Source organism: Apium graveolens, unplaced genomic scaffold (genome assembly GCF_009905375.1).
Source record: "Apium graveolens cultivar Ventura unplaced genomic scaffold, ASM990537v1 ctg5805, whole genome shotgun sequence".
Taxonomy (NCBI): Eukaryota; Viridiplantae; Streptophyta; class Magnoliopsida; order Apiales; family Apiaceae; genus Apium; species Apium graveolens.
The window spans coordinates 16,047-30,432 of record NW_027419108.1 but is presented as its reverse complement, the minus strand read 5'-3'; the positions used below and the strand labels follow the sequence as shown (position 1 = coordinate 30,432).

Genomic DNA, 14,386 nt, shown 5'->3' with positions numbered 1-14,386 from the left:
ATCACTCTTATGAAATTAATTATCTTGTCCAGGGCCTTTTTGTATGTGAAGTGATTATTGTTGAGAGAAGCTTTTAAGGCTTTGAGTAGTTCATCAAACTCTCTGCTCAGACTAGGTCCTTCAGCAGCCCTAATAAGTCTCTCCATGTCAAGATCAACTTCTTTAGATAATTTCTTTTCAGCACCCTGGACTTGTTGTTGATATGATCTTGATTGTGCCAATCTATCCTCTATCTCCCCCTTAGTCTTGTTGGCAAGCATGAGGAGGGGGGGTAGGGATTTTAGGCCTTACTTGTTCAGGTAGAGAAGGTAGTGGTATGTTGAGTTTACCCATGATGGCTCCCAAAACTATAGAATTCTATATTTGAAGATGCTTATGGGAGTCCACCAGGGTCTGGATATCTGTTTTTGGCTCTTGACAAGAGATGTCAAGGCCTGAACTTGTGCAGTGAGAGAAGAGTTGGAGTCTTGCAGTGCTGAGACTTGGCCATGTAGAGATTGAATCTGTAAATTTGTTGAAGTAGATGCAGGTTGATGAGAGCTTAATGTAGAGATAGCAGTAGATGATCCAAATGTAGCTTGCACAAACTTTTGAATCTCATCCATGACCAAGGGAGAAAGAGTGTATCTTGCAGTGTGTATTTGATCCAACTTCAACCTTGTGTCATTAGATTTAGTGATATGATTTTGAACTTGATTTTGCAAGGCTACAAAAGAATCCTTGAGTTGAGTTATGTTTTTATCAATCCCACTGAGATCAAACCTAGATATTTGTTCTGAGAAGGTTTTGAATTAATTTTTGATCTCAGTTTGAGAGGGAATGACTTCATCCATCTTTTCCCTTACCATCTTCCTGGTTCTATCTTCATGACCAGTCAATTTAATTTCAAGAGTCTTACCAAATAGATGAAATGCTTTGAGCTGAGCCTTGTATACATCTGTAATGGCATCATAGATAGCTTGTGGACTCAAGTCTTTTGCATTGCTTCCCAGAATAGTAATGTATTCTTCTCTGAATCTTGCCAAAACTTGATCCATTTCTAAGGCAAAGTCATCAGACAACCATGCATCCACATTCCCATCTTGCTCAGCATCATTGACAATCTTCTCCTTTTGCTCCTCAACATCTTCATTGTAAGTAAGCATGATAGCTTAATAGTCCTGGTTGCTCATATTTGTAGTCAAAAGATGCTGTGAGATGTTGGCTAGTCCAGAAATCTGCTCCACTAGTAGATCATCTATATAAGTTAGTTGAGAGCCAGATTCTTGCAGCCACTGAGATCGAATGTGTGGTTATTGATGTTGGGAAGTTGAAGGTTATGAGGTTGATGGTTCAGAAACACCTGTGACTGAAGTCACAGTTTTACTCACAGATTGCTCTGTGGTTATGGCTAGTTGTTGTTCCTCACTAGGTGTGGGAACCTCCAATTGAATTGGAGGGGATTTGACTGGGTTACTGCCATGTGCACCATTCTCAAACCCTTGTGTGTCTTGCAACACACTGGCACTTGAATATGCTATATTTGCCTCCCCTATGACATTATCATTGACAGTTGTACTCCTAACATCAACTGTCAAGGCAATTTCTTCTATTGAGGGGAGTTGTCCCTATATGAGGAACCTCCAATCGAATTGAAGAGGATTTAGGTAGCTCCCCCTCAGGAGTACTACCCTCAAACCTTACAGTCTGTGAAGACTGATTGGCACATGAAGGTGCATTTTGAGTTTTCATGGGGTCTTCAGTAAAAAGTGAAAACTGAGGAATCCCCCATGTTTGTGATGGTGTCATCAAGGTCTACCCCAGCTAGTAGCCTCTTACCATCTAAATGAGGTGTCTGGGTGGTGAGCAAGGTTTCTAGAACCAAGTCACTTGATTTTTGGTGCACTTGAGTAATGGATTTAAGTGCAATTGGAAGAGAAGAAATTTTAGATATAAGAGATGTTTGCTCAGTTGTGAGTGTTGGCAGCTCCCCCTGAATAGATGAGGGAGCTTCAAGAGATGTGTCCTCACAGTGTGTGCCTTCCTTATTTCTCCTACCATACACTTGAATTGCTTCTTGTGCAGGCTGTACAGACTCACTATTTGTTGCTTTTACAACTGCATCCTGTTGGGAGGACGCAGAGGTGGTTAGAGTGGTCAACTCAGTTTGCTTACTTCTTTTGGATATTTTGACCAGAGGTGACTCTTTTTCAGCTATATCCTCATCACTCTCAGTTACAACAGTTGAGGTTGCCCCCTTTCTCTTCTTTTTACTCACCTCATTTTGAGAAGATGAGGTGGTTGGTTGCCTAGCTTCTAAAGGTTTTGAAAGAATGGTTGCAGCTTGGGAAGATCCCTGTTGGTGTTCATGTGCTTGTACTTCCACAGGTTCAGGGATCATAGCTGTGCTAGATTGTATGTTAGATCTCATGTCAGGCATAGGGTAAGTGTAAGTCCTAAACCTCTCCAACATAAATGGAGTGATTTTCAGACCTACATTTACTTTATTCTTTGTAGTAAGTGAGCCAAATATTATTTTGGACACTTGCTTATAATTTCCTATTTTAGTACTATCTATACCATTCAATAGGTGTATGTGTGCTACTTTATTATTTAAAGTGGACATAATAAATCTAGGGAAGAAAATTTCCTAACCTCTAGCTGACAGGGGCATAGTTAGCCTGGTTGCAAGTTCTTTTAGGATCAACAGACCAACATTCAAGTGTCTGTTGTGGGCAATTGAATACACCAACTTTTGCATCACACTTGAAATGTTGTCATATCCTGTCTTCCTGCATGTAAAGGCTCTCACCACTGAGTCAAAAATGAATGACCACTCCTTCCTTAGATTAGTTCTGTTCAGGCTTGATAAGTTGATTCTTCCACCATAGTTGATGAAGTCCAGAAACTCAATCAGCTCATCAGGAGTTGGCACCTCCACCAGATTTGCAGTGGGCAATCCCACGCTAGGTTCACATCCTGCCCATTAAACTCAATTTGTTGTCCTCCAACTAAGCAAGTCACCACCATGGATATAGAATTATCATTCATTACAGTCCTCACCACAGCTGTAGTCTAAAACGCATACAACACATCCAGGTACAACATTGGATTAACAGTCAAGGCTCCTGTAATGTAAGATTCAGACAGAAATTTCACAAACCCCTTGAAACTATCAGGGGCTTGGTTAGCATCAGTAAAAGCCAAATAGTTTGTTCCTTTCTCTGGGATAGTTGCTCTAACAGTGTTTTGTACCATTATAGTTTAGTGAGTGAGAATGGGTAAGAAGAATTTTTGAGAAAGGAGTAAAACTGAGAGAGAAATCGGTTTTTGCTTGAAAGGCTAGGTCACTTGAGATCTCGAAAATTGTAAGTATGTATGTGTATCGAGAAGTCTGGGTATTTATAGTAAAAGTGAATGACTTGTCGAGAACTCAAAAATAGACATTTGAAATTTGACTATCGAGAAGTCATTTTAAGAAATGAAGTACATATCGAGAAGTCATTTTAAATTACTCTTATAGAGAACTGAAAATTGACTTATCGAGATATCAAATAAATACCCAGTTTGTCCAAAAATGGACTGAATTAATTCCAACTTTTATTTGAATAAATTCAAAATAAAATTAGAATAAATTTTCCAAAAATATTTTTACCCAAAATAATTTATTAAATTAAATTATTTCAGTTCTGAGTTATTGATAAGTCAAAAATTATACATGTAGAGAACTCTGTGAATTAACACTACTAGAGAACTTTACAAGGACTTATCGATAAGTCATAATTAAGCTTATCGAGAAGTCACTCGAGAAGTCAGTAAATTGAGTTGTCGAGAACTCACTCGAGAATCTTAAAATGACTTGTCGATAAGTCATTTAGACTTATCGAGAACTCGGTTCTCTATATACTTTTGACTAATATAATCCTGCCTTGTGTTAAATTTTACATATTAAGAATGTAAATTAACAACTAAGCAGTTTACTTAGAATTTGAAAAATTCCAAGTTGAATTTTGAAAAATAAATATGCAGAGATTTCTGAAATATTTATAATTCATATTTCAGTTAATTTTCAATTTAAATCAAATAAAGATTGATTTATTAGAAATTAATCTGCTGCAAAACATTAGCTGAGTTCTTGCCTTAGGATAAAGAATTAAGCATTCTAATTTCACCTACAAGTCTAGTGAAAGTTGCTTCATCCAAAGGTTTAGTAAAAATGTCAGCTAATTGTTTTTCTATTGGAACAAAAATGAACTCAATGGTACCATTTGTAGCATGTTCTCTAATAATATACTACCTTACATCAATGTACTTTGTTCTAAGGTGATTAACTGGATTGGCTACTATATATAGCACTAGTATTGTCACACCTGATAGAGATTTTGTGTAACACTAGGCCATAATTCATGAGCTGATTTCTAATCCAAAGCACTTGAGCACAACAACTTCCTGCATCTATATATTCAGCCTCAACTGTAGAAGTTGATATAGATTGTTGTTTCTTGCTATACCAGGATACAAGTCTTTGACCAAGAAATTGACAGCTTCCACTAGTACTCTTCCTGTCAACCCTGCATCCAGCAAAATCTGCATCTGTGTAACCAACAACTTCAAAATCAGTTCCCTTAGGATACCATAATCCCAAGTTTGGAGTCCCCTTCAAATATCTGAAAATCCTTTTCACAGCCATCAAATGTGATTCTTTTGGATTGGCTTGAAATCTTGCACACAAATATGTAGCAAACATGATGTATGGTCTACTAGCAGTTAAGTAAAGCAGTGAACCAATCATTCCTCTATAGCTTGAAATATCTACACTCTTGCCCTTTTTATCTTCATCCAACTTTGTTGCAGTAGACATATATGTAGATGTAGGTGAACAATCAACCATACCAAACTTTTTCAATAAATCCTTGACATACTTAGTTTGGCTGATAAAGATATCATCACTTCTTTGACTGACTTGAAGTCCAAGAAAGTAACTCAGTTCTCCCATCATACTCATTTTGTATTCACTTTGTAAAAGCTTAGAGAATCTTTGGCAAAGCTTCTCATTTGTATAACCAAAGATGATATCATCCACATAGATCTGAACTAGGATCATATCCTCACCATATTTCTTGTAGAAGAGAGTCTTATCTATGGTACCTCTAGTAAAACCATGCTTCAGTAGGAATTCTGACAGTGTGTCATACCAAGCTCTAGGTGCTTGTTTTAGTCCATATAGAGCCTTGAGTAACTTATACACAAAATTTGGAAATTATGGATCTTCAAAGCCAGGTGGCTGTTGCACATAAACTTCTTCTTCTAGCTCACCATTCAGAAAGGCACTCTTGACATCCATTTGATACACTTTGAAATTTGAGTGTGTGGCAAATACTAGAAAAATCATTATTGCTTCAAGTCTTGCAATTGGAGCAAAAGTTTCATCATAATCAATTCCTTCTTCTTGTGAGTAGCCTTTTGCAACCAGCCTTGCTTTGTTTCTGGTGACTATACCATTTTCATCCATCTTGTTCCTGAACACCCATTTTGTTCCAATAATGCTTCTATTCTTTAGTGCAGGAACCAATTCCCAAACTTTGTTTCTTTCAAACTGATTCAGCTCTTCCTGCATGGAAGATATCCAATCAGGATCCAGTAGAGCTTCATCAATTTTCTTAGGCTCTACTTGAGACAGAAAACATGCATGTAGGCACTCATTAGCAGTTGCACTTCTAGTCCTCACACCAGCAGTAGGGTCACTAATAATTGCTTCTCTAGTGTGACTTCTATCCCACTTCCTTGTATGAGTTTGTTGACTTGTGCCTTCATCATTTTCTTCATTGTTGGTATGACTACTAGATCATTCTTCTCTTTCTTCCCATGAGTTTGTGCTATCAAATTTAGGTGTTTGAGATGAGCTTCCACTTCCATGATTTTCCTTTTGATTAGTCTCTTCATTTATCATTTGTTGTGCATCAACATCATCTTCCCCATCATAATCACTATTAATGTTGAGGTTTTCAAATGCAAGGGCTTCAACTTCATTATCATCAAGGCATTCCAAGCCTGGATACATGTCATCATCAAAAGTCACATCTGTGATTTCCATAATCTTCTTTTGATCAATCACATAAAGTTTGTAGGCTGTTCTTTCCAATGAATATCCCAAAAAATTGCTTCAAAGGCTTTTGAGTCAAATTTTTCCACATATTCAAAGTTGTCTTTCAAAATATAACACTTGCTTCCAAACACATGAAGATGCTTTACAGTCACTACAAGAAACTGGCCTATTAGTGACCAACTTTTTTAGCGACCGGAACTTCGGTAGCAAATAATAAGCATTAGCGACCACATTCCGCGACCGGGCACATTTTCGTAGCTAATAGGTACTTAGCGACCGCAGCCCGTAGCTATTCAGTCACAACCATTCCCCCTCCCGAAAAAAAATTCCGCGCAAATTTTGCGCTTTTTCTTTTGCTAGTAAATTTTATCAGCAACCGCAAGTGGTAGCAGATAGTTCCATGTCAGCACCAAAAACAGCGACATCATTTGGTCTCAAATTTAGCGACTAGAAGTATTAGTGACCGAAAGGTATCAACGACTGATTGCAGCAGAAATTCTCCCAAATTTGATTTTTTTTGTAGATGGGATTTTGGCGCACTTTTTAGCGATCGAAAAGTATCAGCGACTGAATGCCGTCACTGACGATGAATATTAAAAAATTCATTTTTTATTATAAATAATATTAATGTATCATTTTTAAATTTAGTTAATATCAACTTTGAAAAATAGCAAATTTTGTATGAAAATATGACAAACTTTTTTATAGCAAATCAAATAGCAACTGCAACGAATGTTGTAAAAAAACTAACTATCAAAAATCAATACAATTATGTAAAGGAAAATATAAGGCGTTTAGGTGCCGCCTTTCAAATCGTCTCATCCTATTTTTCTAATTTTCTTAATTTTTTTAATTAATAAGTATTACCATGATAACATTCTCTTAAACTTATTTCTATTTAAATTAACTTATAATTTTGATATATATTCTCCAAAATTTCATTTTAGTACAATTTCTCCCATTCTCTTAAAATCAACTGACTATATTGTATTTTCCTAAAATTTATTAAATGTTAGATTTTTTCAATAATATATTATTTTTTCCTAAATATTAATACAATTTCTCAATATTTTTTAAAATCATTATATCAATATATTATACTAATATAAAGGAGAACACAATTGTGGTATGGTGGCGCCTCTCGTATCGTTTTGTATATTTTTGTAATTTTCTCAAAATTTGATATTATTAAAAAGAAAAAAATATATTATATATTGATTATTGATTAATAAATAATATAATATTTGTTACATTAGATCTGTGAATAATGAAAAAGCATCTCATTAAAGTAAAAAATAAAGAAAAAGAGTGTTATTTTAGAATATGGGTGTGAACTGTAGCATAGTAAACTACGATAGTTATTTATATTATAGCGGTTTATAATATTTATTGTTATTTTTATAATATTAAGAAATTTCTTTATTCTTAGATATTTTTATTTTGAAATATATAATATTATTTTTTTAATAATATTTGAATCATAGAATATTACAATATTTGAGACTTATAAACAATAAAATATATGAAGAAAATCAAAAAACTTAAACAAATAAAATAAATAACATAAATTTTGTTTTTAATTTATTAAATAAGAATTATACACGCAACAGTGAACCGTACCCATAACCTCAGTACAACACCTATACCCAATTCTGCTGTTGTACAAACCATTCCGATCATCTTCTTCCGATCCTCTTTCCAGGTAATCTATTGTTAATTTTGTAATCTATTTGTTAATTCTTTAGTCGATATGTACATGTCTATTCCTTAACCTCTGTATGTAGTTTGTGGATAAATTGTATCTATTTCTCCTATATTATATTGCAACAAATTACTGGTAGTTATACATATTTGATAATCATTCTGTAAATCTTCTTTCTGTTTGTGTGAAGGCTGCCTTTGAACTCATCCCCCTCTTGTGATTGTTTTGGTGTGCCAATAGTATCTCTTTCTTGTATGTTCTATTGCAAGAAATTACTGGTTATACATATTTGAGAAATCATTCTCTAAATCTTGTGTTTTAACATATTGGTAATCATGTATAAACATAATATATTAAAGTCACCTAATAGTTAGTTACCCGGTATAAAACTTAATAAATGACTTATGATTATAATTATAATTAATGAAAATTCAACATAATTCTGATTCTAAACATAGTAATCTTCGGTTACATAACTCCTAAAATACTTAATAAATAAAACTTACAAAGATGTATAAAGATATATAGATAGATTTTGGGATAACAATTGGTATTCATCCTCAAGCCATAGCTCCTGTTTAGGAAATAAGGATAAGTCGTAGAATATAATATTTTTAAAAATTTATTTTTTTGATTTAGTTATTTACTTTCGTAGGTGCTAGGAGTTACTCGGACGTGGCTACTATTAGTAATTTGCATTATATGTTGATAACTAAATTGTGACACCTATGTTGTTCAGATTAATCTCTGAAAATAATTGGTGATCCCAGAATTCAGATTAAATATAATAAATGTCCGTCAATTACGTGGATACAGAGAGTACATACTCTGTTTTAGGGCCTAGTCCCCCATGGGGTGTTTCAGGGTGGTGGTAATAATTTTCCTGGGTGTTTTATATAATTATTCATTGCTTATAAACACACTTATTGAATGTATATATTTGAACATAGTAGCCCGTGTTTTAAATTGTTTAAAGGCAACAACCATGAACTTTCCTTGGAAGAGCTCGATGGAGAATTTGGTTGAACCTTGTAATAACTGGAGTCCTTTCTTACAATATGAAAGTCTTGGTCTGGCCTTACTGAGAGCACCCTCGGTAAACCTATGTAATACATAAAAGCTAAATAGTCTTTATTGATAAATTTTGATCTAAAAAGAAGTGACTTTAACATCCTTTAAAAAACACGAACAAGAGTTAAAAAATTCAAGTTAGATGATAAGAGCTGCTTGGAAAACAAATAAAAATAAAAGCTTCTGTACTTGTAAACATATCAATTCAGTGCCACATCTACTTTAACTAAGAATACACAAGATAAAGAGTGCAAAAGGGAATAAGTTAAACATACATGCCTGGGCCACTTGTTCTTCAACATGGCAGCAGGAGCCGAAATGGGTTTCACAAGAAGCATTATATAAACACATTTCAGCATCTTTTTGACTACATAAAAAACAATATAAAAGTTGAAAAAAAAGAATCCTAAATTGGGATTGTTGATTGGATAATCTTAGGAGAATGGCAATTATAAGTGGTAAATAAAAAATAGGCCATAAAATTGAAAAAGAAGAAATGGTAGTAGATAGAAGATACACACCTGCTGAAAACCAAAAGTATAGTTTGGATATAATAATCAATAATTTGGGGTCTAGAATTAATAAATTTGGGAGGGGTATCCATAACAACTATACACTGGCGCTGATGGATGTTGGTGTATGTATTGTAATAAAGTGATGTTGAAACAACATTAACTCTATATCTGCTGCTGGTGTTATAAGAAAGTGTTTGTTTTTTAAGCAAATATATCACCATAAAACTCGCAACACCTTTTGGTGTAGCCGTATCTTCCTCGCTCCCTGGAGGTTTGAACCTTATCAAAAGTACAATTGTAAATTGCATAATGTTTTCCAGCAGAAACAGAGTAAAGGATGTATCCAACAAGGCTGGTATGGTCAATTGTCAATACAGTTGAACACTTGAGTTCAATGAGTAAAGGATATTATGCTGAGAAAATAGAAATGTGAATTTTCATAGCTAGTACTGACTAACATCAGCATGATAAATTATTTGTGCACTTATCGTTGATAATTACATCGACAGGAGCGTATAATTATTTGTTTAATTTTAGCTGTTGTCAATATTCCTGATGTTCTAGTATTCTTGTTCTATGTTTCCTGTGCTGGTTGCACTTGATTACAGGCCTAACTATCCTCTTACTACAAATTATAAGACGTATAATTTTGGTACAAGTTGCTACATTTATATGATGATTTGCATATAAAGAGCTAGTAATAGATTTAAAACACAGCATAACGTTGCATCTATATTAAGTTGTCATGTTGCATTCTTTTTAAATGGTTTGTATTCACTGATACAAATTCCTTCCCTTTTGCAGTGTGCCAATAGATAGCACATGATCTCTTATAAATAAAAGTGAAAGAGAAAAATGTTTAAATTTTAAAAAAATGTATTATATATAATTATTATTGGACCGTAATTATATTATTTTAGTCTAAAACATTTTTAGTATCATATTATAAATTATTGTATTTGTTTTGAATAAAGCATTATACCAAATACAATATTTACATCAAAATTTAGAGATTTATTATAAATTATAAATTTGATTACTATAGAATGCATAGAGCTTGGTGAAGAATACGATACAAAGTGGATAATGAGGTGAAGGTTTTGGGAAGGGGGAATTGGTACTTTTGGCTATGCGCAGAGGGAGAAAGATATCTTTCTAGAGATATTATTTTGTCATTCTCATATGATTCTCAATATTTTACTTTTGTATATTCTCGATGTTTTTTTTTTCTAAATGCTTTTATTCTAGTGTAAATATAAACTTGCACTCATTTGTCATTCTTATTATATATAGAAAATAACTTGCAAGTATATTCTTTGATAAAATTGTTTTTTACAGAAACGTTACAGGTGGGAGGACGAGCAGGGTTCGAGCAGGGTTCCCTTATATCTAGTATTTTTTGGCAAAAGTGTGCTGCTCGCACTAAAGACAACCTTTCCAAAGACCATAAGAAATCCTTGCACAATGCTGGAGTTGACCATGAAAATGCAATGGAACACATGCACGAGTATAGCCCCTGGTGGTGGTGCACTGCTGATATATGGGAGGAGATGTGTAATCAGTGGAGAGATAAAAAATGGTTAAAGAAGAGAAAGACTGCTTCAAGTAATAGAGCTAGAGGTGGCGAGAAGGCTAAAGGTACCTACAAAGGAGGCAGTATATCCGAGTTGCAACATATAGCTAACAAGGTATGAATGAATAGTTTTAATATGTTATAATCATAAGATCTAGAATATCACATGTTTATTATGTCGTACTGATATATGTCTTGTATAGGAGGCTCAATCTCAAGGTCCTATTAACTAGGTGGATGTGTATGTGAAAACTCGTGATGGTCTGCCTGAAGCTGTTACTATAGCGGTAATAAGCTTTTATTAATTTTGTTTTTGGTGTTTCCAAATTGAATTTTTTTTCATTATTTTATTCAATAGTAATGTAATAACTAGTAAGGTTTAGACTAAAATTAGTAGCCTGAAATTGAATCAGTACAATTCCATATAACTTTAATTTGGGATGTTACCTTTCACATGTCTTTACTAATATATAGGGAATATTATAAGCTGCTAAAGTTACAATTTTAGTACAAGTTTAGATAAGCAAATGAACACCATCTTTTTCAGGCATTTATTATGTTCAACTCAAATGTGTGTAAAGAAAGGTTATACCGGTTTTAAATTTCCCTTTAATGAATTTATTAATATAAATTTGTTCTCCCAGCTTATACATTAACTAGGATACGATGATTTTAGGATGTATTGTACGTTATTTTTTAATTTCTTGTGCACACGTATATAAAAATACAAGAATCCTATCAACTACATAAAAATCTTAGTAAATGTCATTTTTTCTTCTAGTTATCAAAAAATTAATTTTTTCGATCTCAATATTTTTAACTAGTCATCACAATATCAATGTATTATTTAGTATATATTTTATAGTATAGGAATATTAACATAGTTCATATTTAATTTGGGACTAATTTAGTTTTTTTTTGTTTAATTGGTAAAATGATGACAGGAGGATTATCGACGTTTATTTGATGAGCGCTATCCTAAGGGCACTGAGCACTCATATTTTGATCAGGATTTGTGGGATACGGAATCCAAAGTGAAGAAGAACTATGTCAAAGGTCAAGGACAACGACGACGCCCATCCATATATGGCTCCTCATTTAGTACATAGTCTTCACAATCATCGAGTCAACCAGCTGTTCGTACTCCGGTTGAGTGTGTGAGGGCTATATGTCGAGATCCGGAGCTTCTTCATATATTGGGAGGCCATCTGGGAGCTCTTGATCCCAAGGAGCTGGCTCGTGCAGTGGTGGAGGTGAATGCATCAAATCAGGGGGATAGCTCCGAGGTATTTTATCCAGTGAAGCTTGAATTTCAGTTTTTATTTTTTTTATAATTTTGAATGGCGTAGTTAGTACGTAGGAGATATCATTTAATTCCTTTATTATTTTGTTGATTACAGGGAGGACATCGTGATGATCATGATGACGAGTTTGATGGATCTTCTTAGTGTGTCTGAGTCATATTTATGTTTCTTTTATATTTGAACTTTGTTGCATTTCTGTTTTCGTGATGTACTTTCTTACTTGGCTGACACTTAAATCTACGTTTGTCATTTTCATTTTCTGGATGGTGTAAAAGTATTTGAACATTTATATTAAGGGAATTTGGATATCTGGATTTGAGCAAATGTTTATAATGTTGGACTATGTTTTGTTGCATGTATTGGAAAAATAGGTATTAAATATTTAGAAATGTACTGAAATAGAATTATATTTCAAATCTTGAAATTATTTTTAGCAACCGAATGCAGTAGCTAAAACCTACCTAAATTAATATTAAAAATAGCGACGTAAAGTGGTAGCTAAAAGCTTGTTGCTGAAATTTGCAACCAAATTCAGTAGCTGAAAACTGTCGCAAAATTTTTTAAATTTGCGACCAAATATTAGTAGCTGAAAGGGGTCCGCTATATTAGCGACCGTAGGCGGTAGCCAAAAGAGTAGCAAATTTTAGCGATAAAATATAGTAGCAAAAAATCGTTATTGTTTTAGCGACCACTAGTGGTAGCCATAATTAGTCGCAAACATTAGCTACTGATTTCCGTAGCAAAACCAGTCGTTGTTTTTCGCGACAAAATACAGTAGCTAATATCGGTCGCAGACTTTAGTGACAGAAAACGGTCTCTAAAATAGTCTCCAACTGCTGCGACAGATTTTCGTCGCCGATCCAGTCGCCGCCACGTCAGTATTTGACATAGCGGTGCTGACTCAGCTTAGCGACGGACTCGGTCGCTAAAGTCTGTCGCCAATAGAGTGGTCGCTAAAAGTAGTCGCAGACGCGCAATTTAACTACTAGTTTTTATGCGATGAACATCAGCTACGGAGAGCGGTCGCTGATAGCTTCTTGCTACGGTTTTCGGTCGCTGATAAGCGGTCGCTGATGGACCTGTTTCTTGTAATAAGTAGGCTTTATTTTAGACATGATTGACTAAGGTAATTTACCATGTGCCTTGTTGATGAGATATCCGCTCTGAGTGTAGCATGCAGTGTTAACAGCTTCTTCCCAGAAACTTGTTGGCAACTTGACATCTTGCAGCATTGTCCTAGCAACTTCAACTAATATTCTGTTCTTTCTTTCAACTACTCCATTTTGTTGAGGTGTTCTAGCAGCTGAAAATTCTTGAACAATGCCTTTACTTTTGCAGAATTCACTCAGTGTAGCATTTCTGAATTCTGTTCCTTTATCACTTCTCAATCTTTTTACACAATTGTAATCTTCAGCCTATTTTTCTATCTTCTTGATGTGCTCAATTATGATGTGTGCATGAACTCTACCCAAGTGTTTCTTGAGAAATCATCCACCATCACAAGTGCATATTTGTTCCTTGAAATTGATAAGACATTTACTGGCCCAAATAAGTCCATGTGAATGAGCTGTAATGATGCACTTATAGAATTCACAGTTTTTGACTTGTGACTTGATCTTTTCATTTTTCCTTTCTGACAAGCTTCACAAACTTCAACTGAGCAAATTCCAGCTTAGGCATGTCTCTTACCAACTCCTTTTTGACCAAGGTGTTAATTGTCTTGAAATTTAAGTGAGATAGCTTCTTATACCATAGCTTGCTTTGTTCTTCTGATGCCTTGGTGTAGAAGCAACAAATTTCTTCCTTATTTGTTGAGTTTAAGTCTGCAACAAACAAGCTTCCTTTCCTTGCTCCTTTCAGAGCAACTTCACCAGTTTTCTTGCTAACAAAAGTGCATTCTTCTTTGTTGAATAAAACTTCAAAGCCTTTGTCTGTAAATTGGCTAACACTGAGAAGATTCACTTCAAGACCAGCTACCAGTGCTACATCATCAATGACAACATTTTCAGAAATAATTTTTCCATATCCCATTATGAATCCTTTGTTGTTGTCTCCAAAGGTCACCAAAGGGCCAGCTTTCTCCTCAAACTATGATAGCAGGGCTTTATCACCTATCATATGCCTGGAACATCCACT

At 34.4% G+C, this 14,386-nt stretch overlaps 1 long non-coding RNA gene across 1 annotated transcript; it reads left to right on the top strand.

Annotated features, from left to right (window-relative positions):
• The first annotated feature begins 7,694 nt into the window (after nucleotides 1–7,694).
• LOC141702859 (uncharacterized) lies at nucleotides 7,695–12,541 on the top strand. The gene is made up of 5 exons (XR_012567277.1): nucleotides 7,695–7,787; nucleotides 10,712–11,061; nucleotides 11,150–11,233; nucleotides 11,891–12,232; nucleotides 12,347–12,541. It is a non-coding gene; the product is annotated as an uncharacterized LOC141702859 (long non-coding RNA).
• The last annotated feature ends 1,845 nt before the right edge of the window (nucleotides 12,542–14,386 follow it).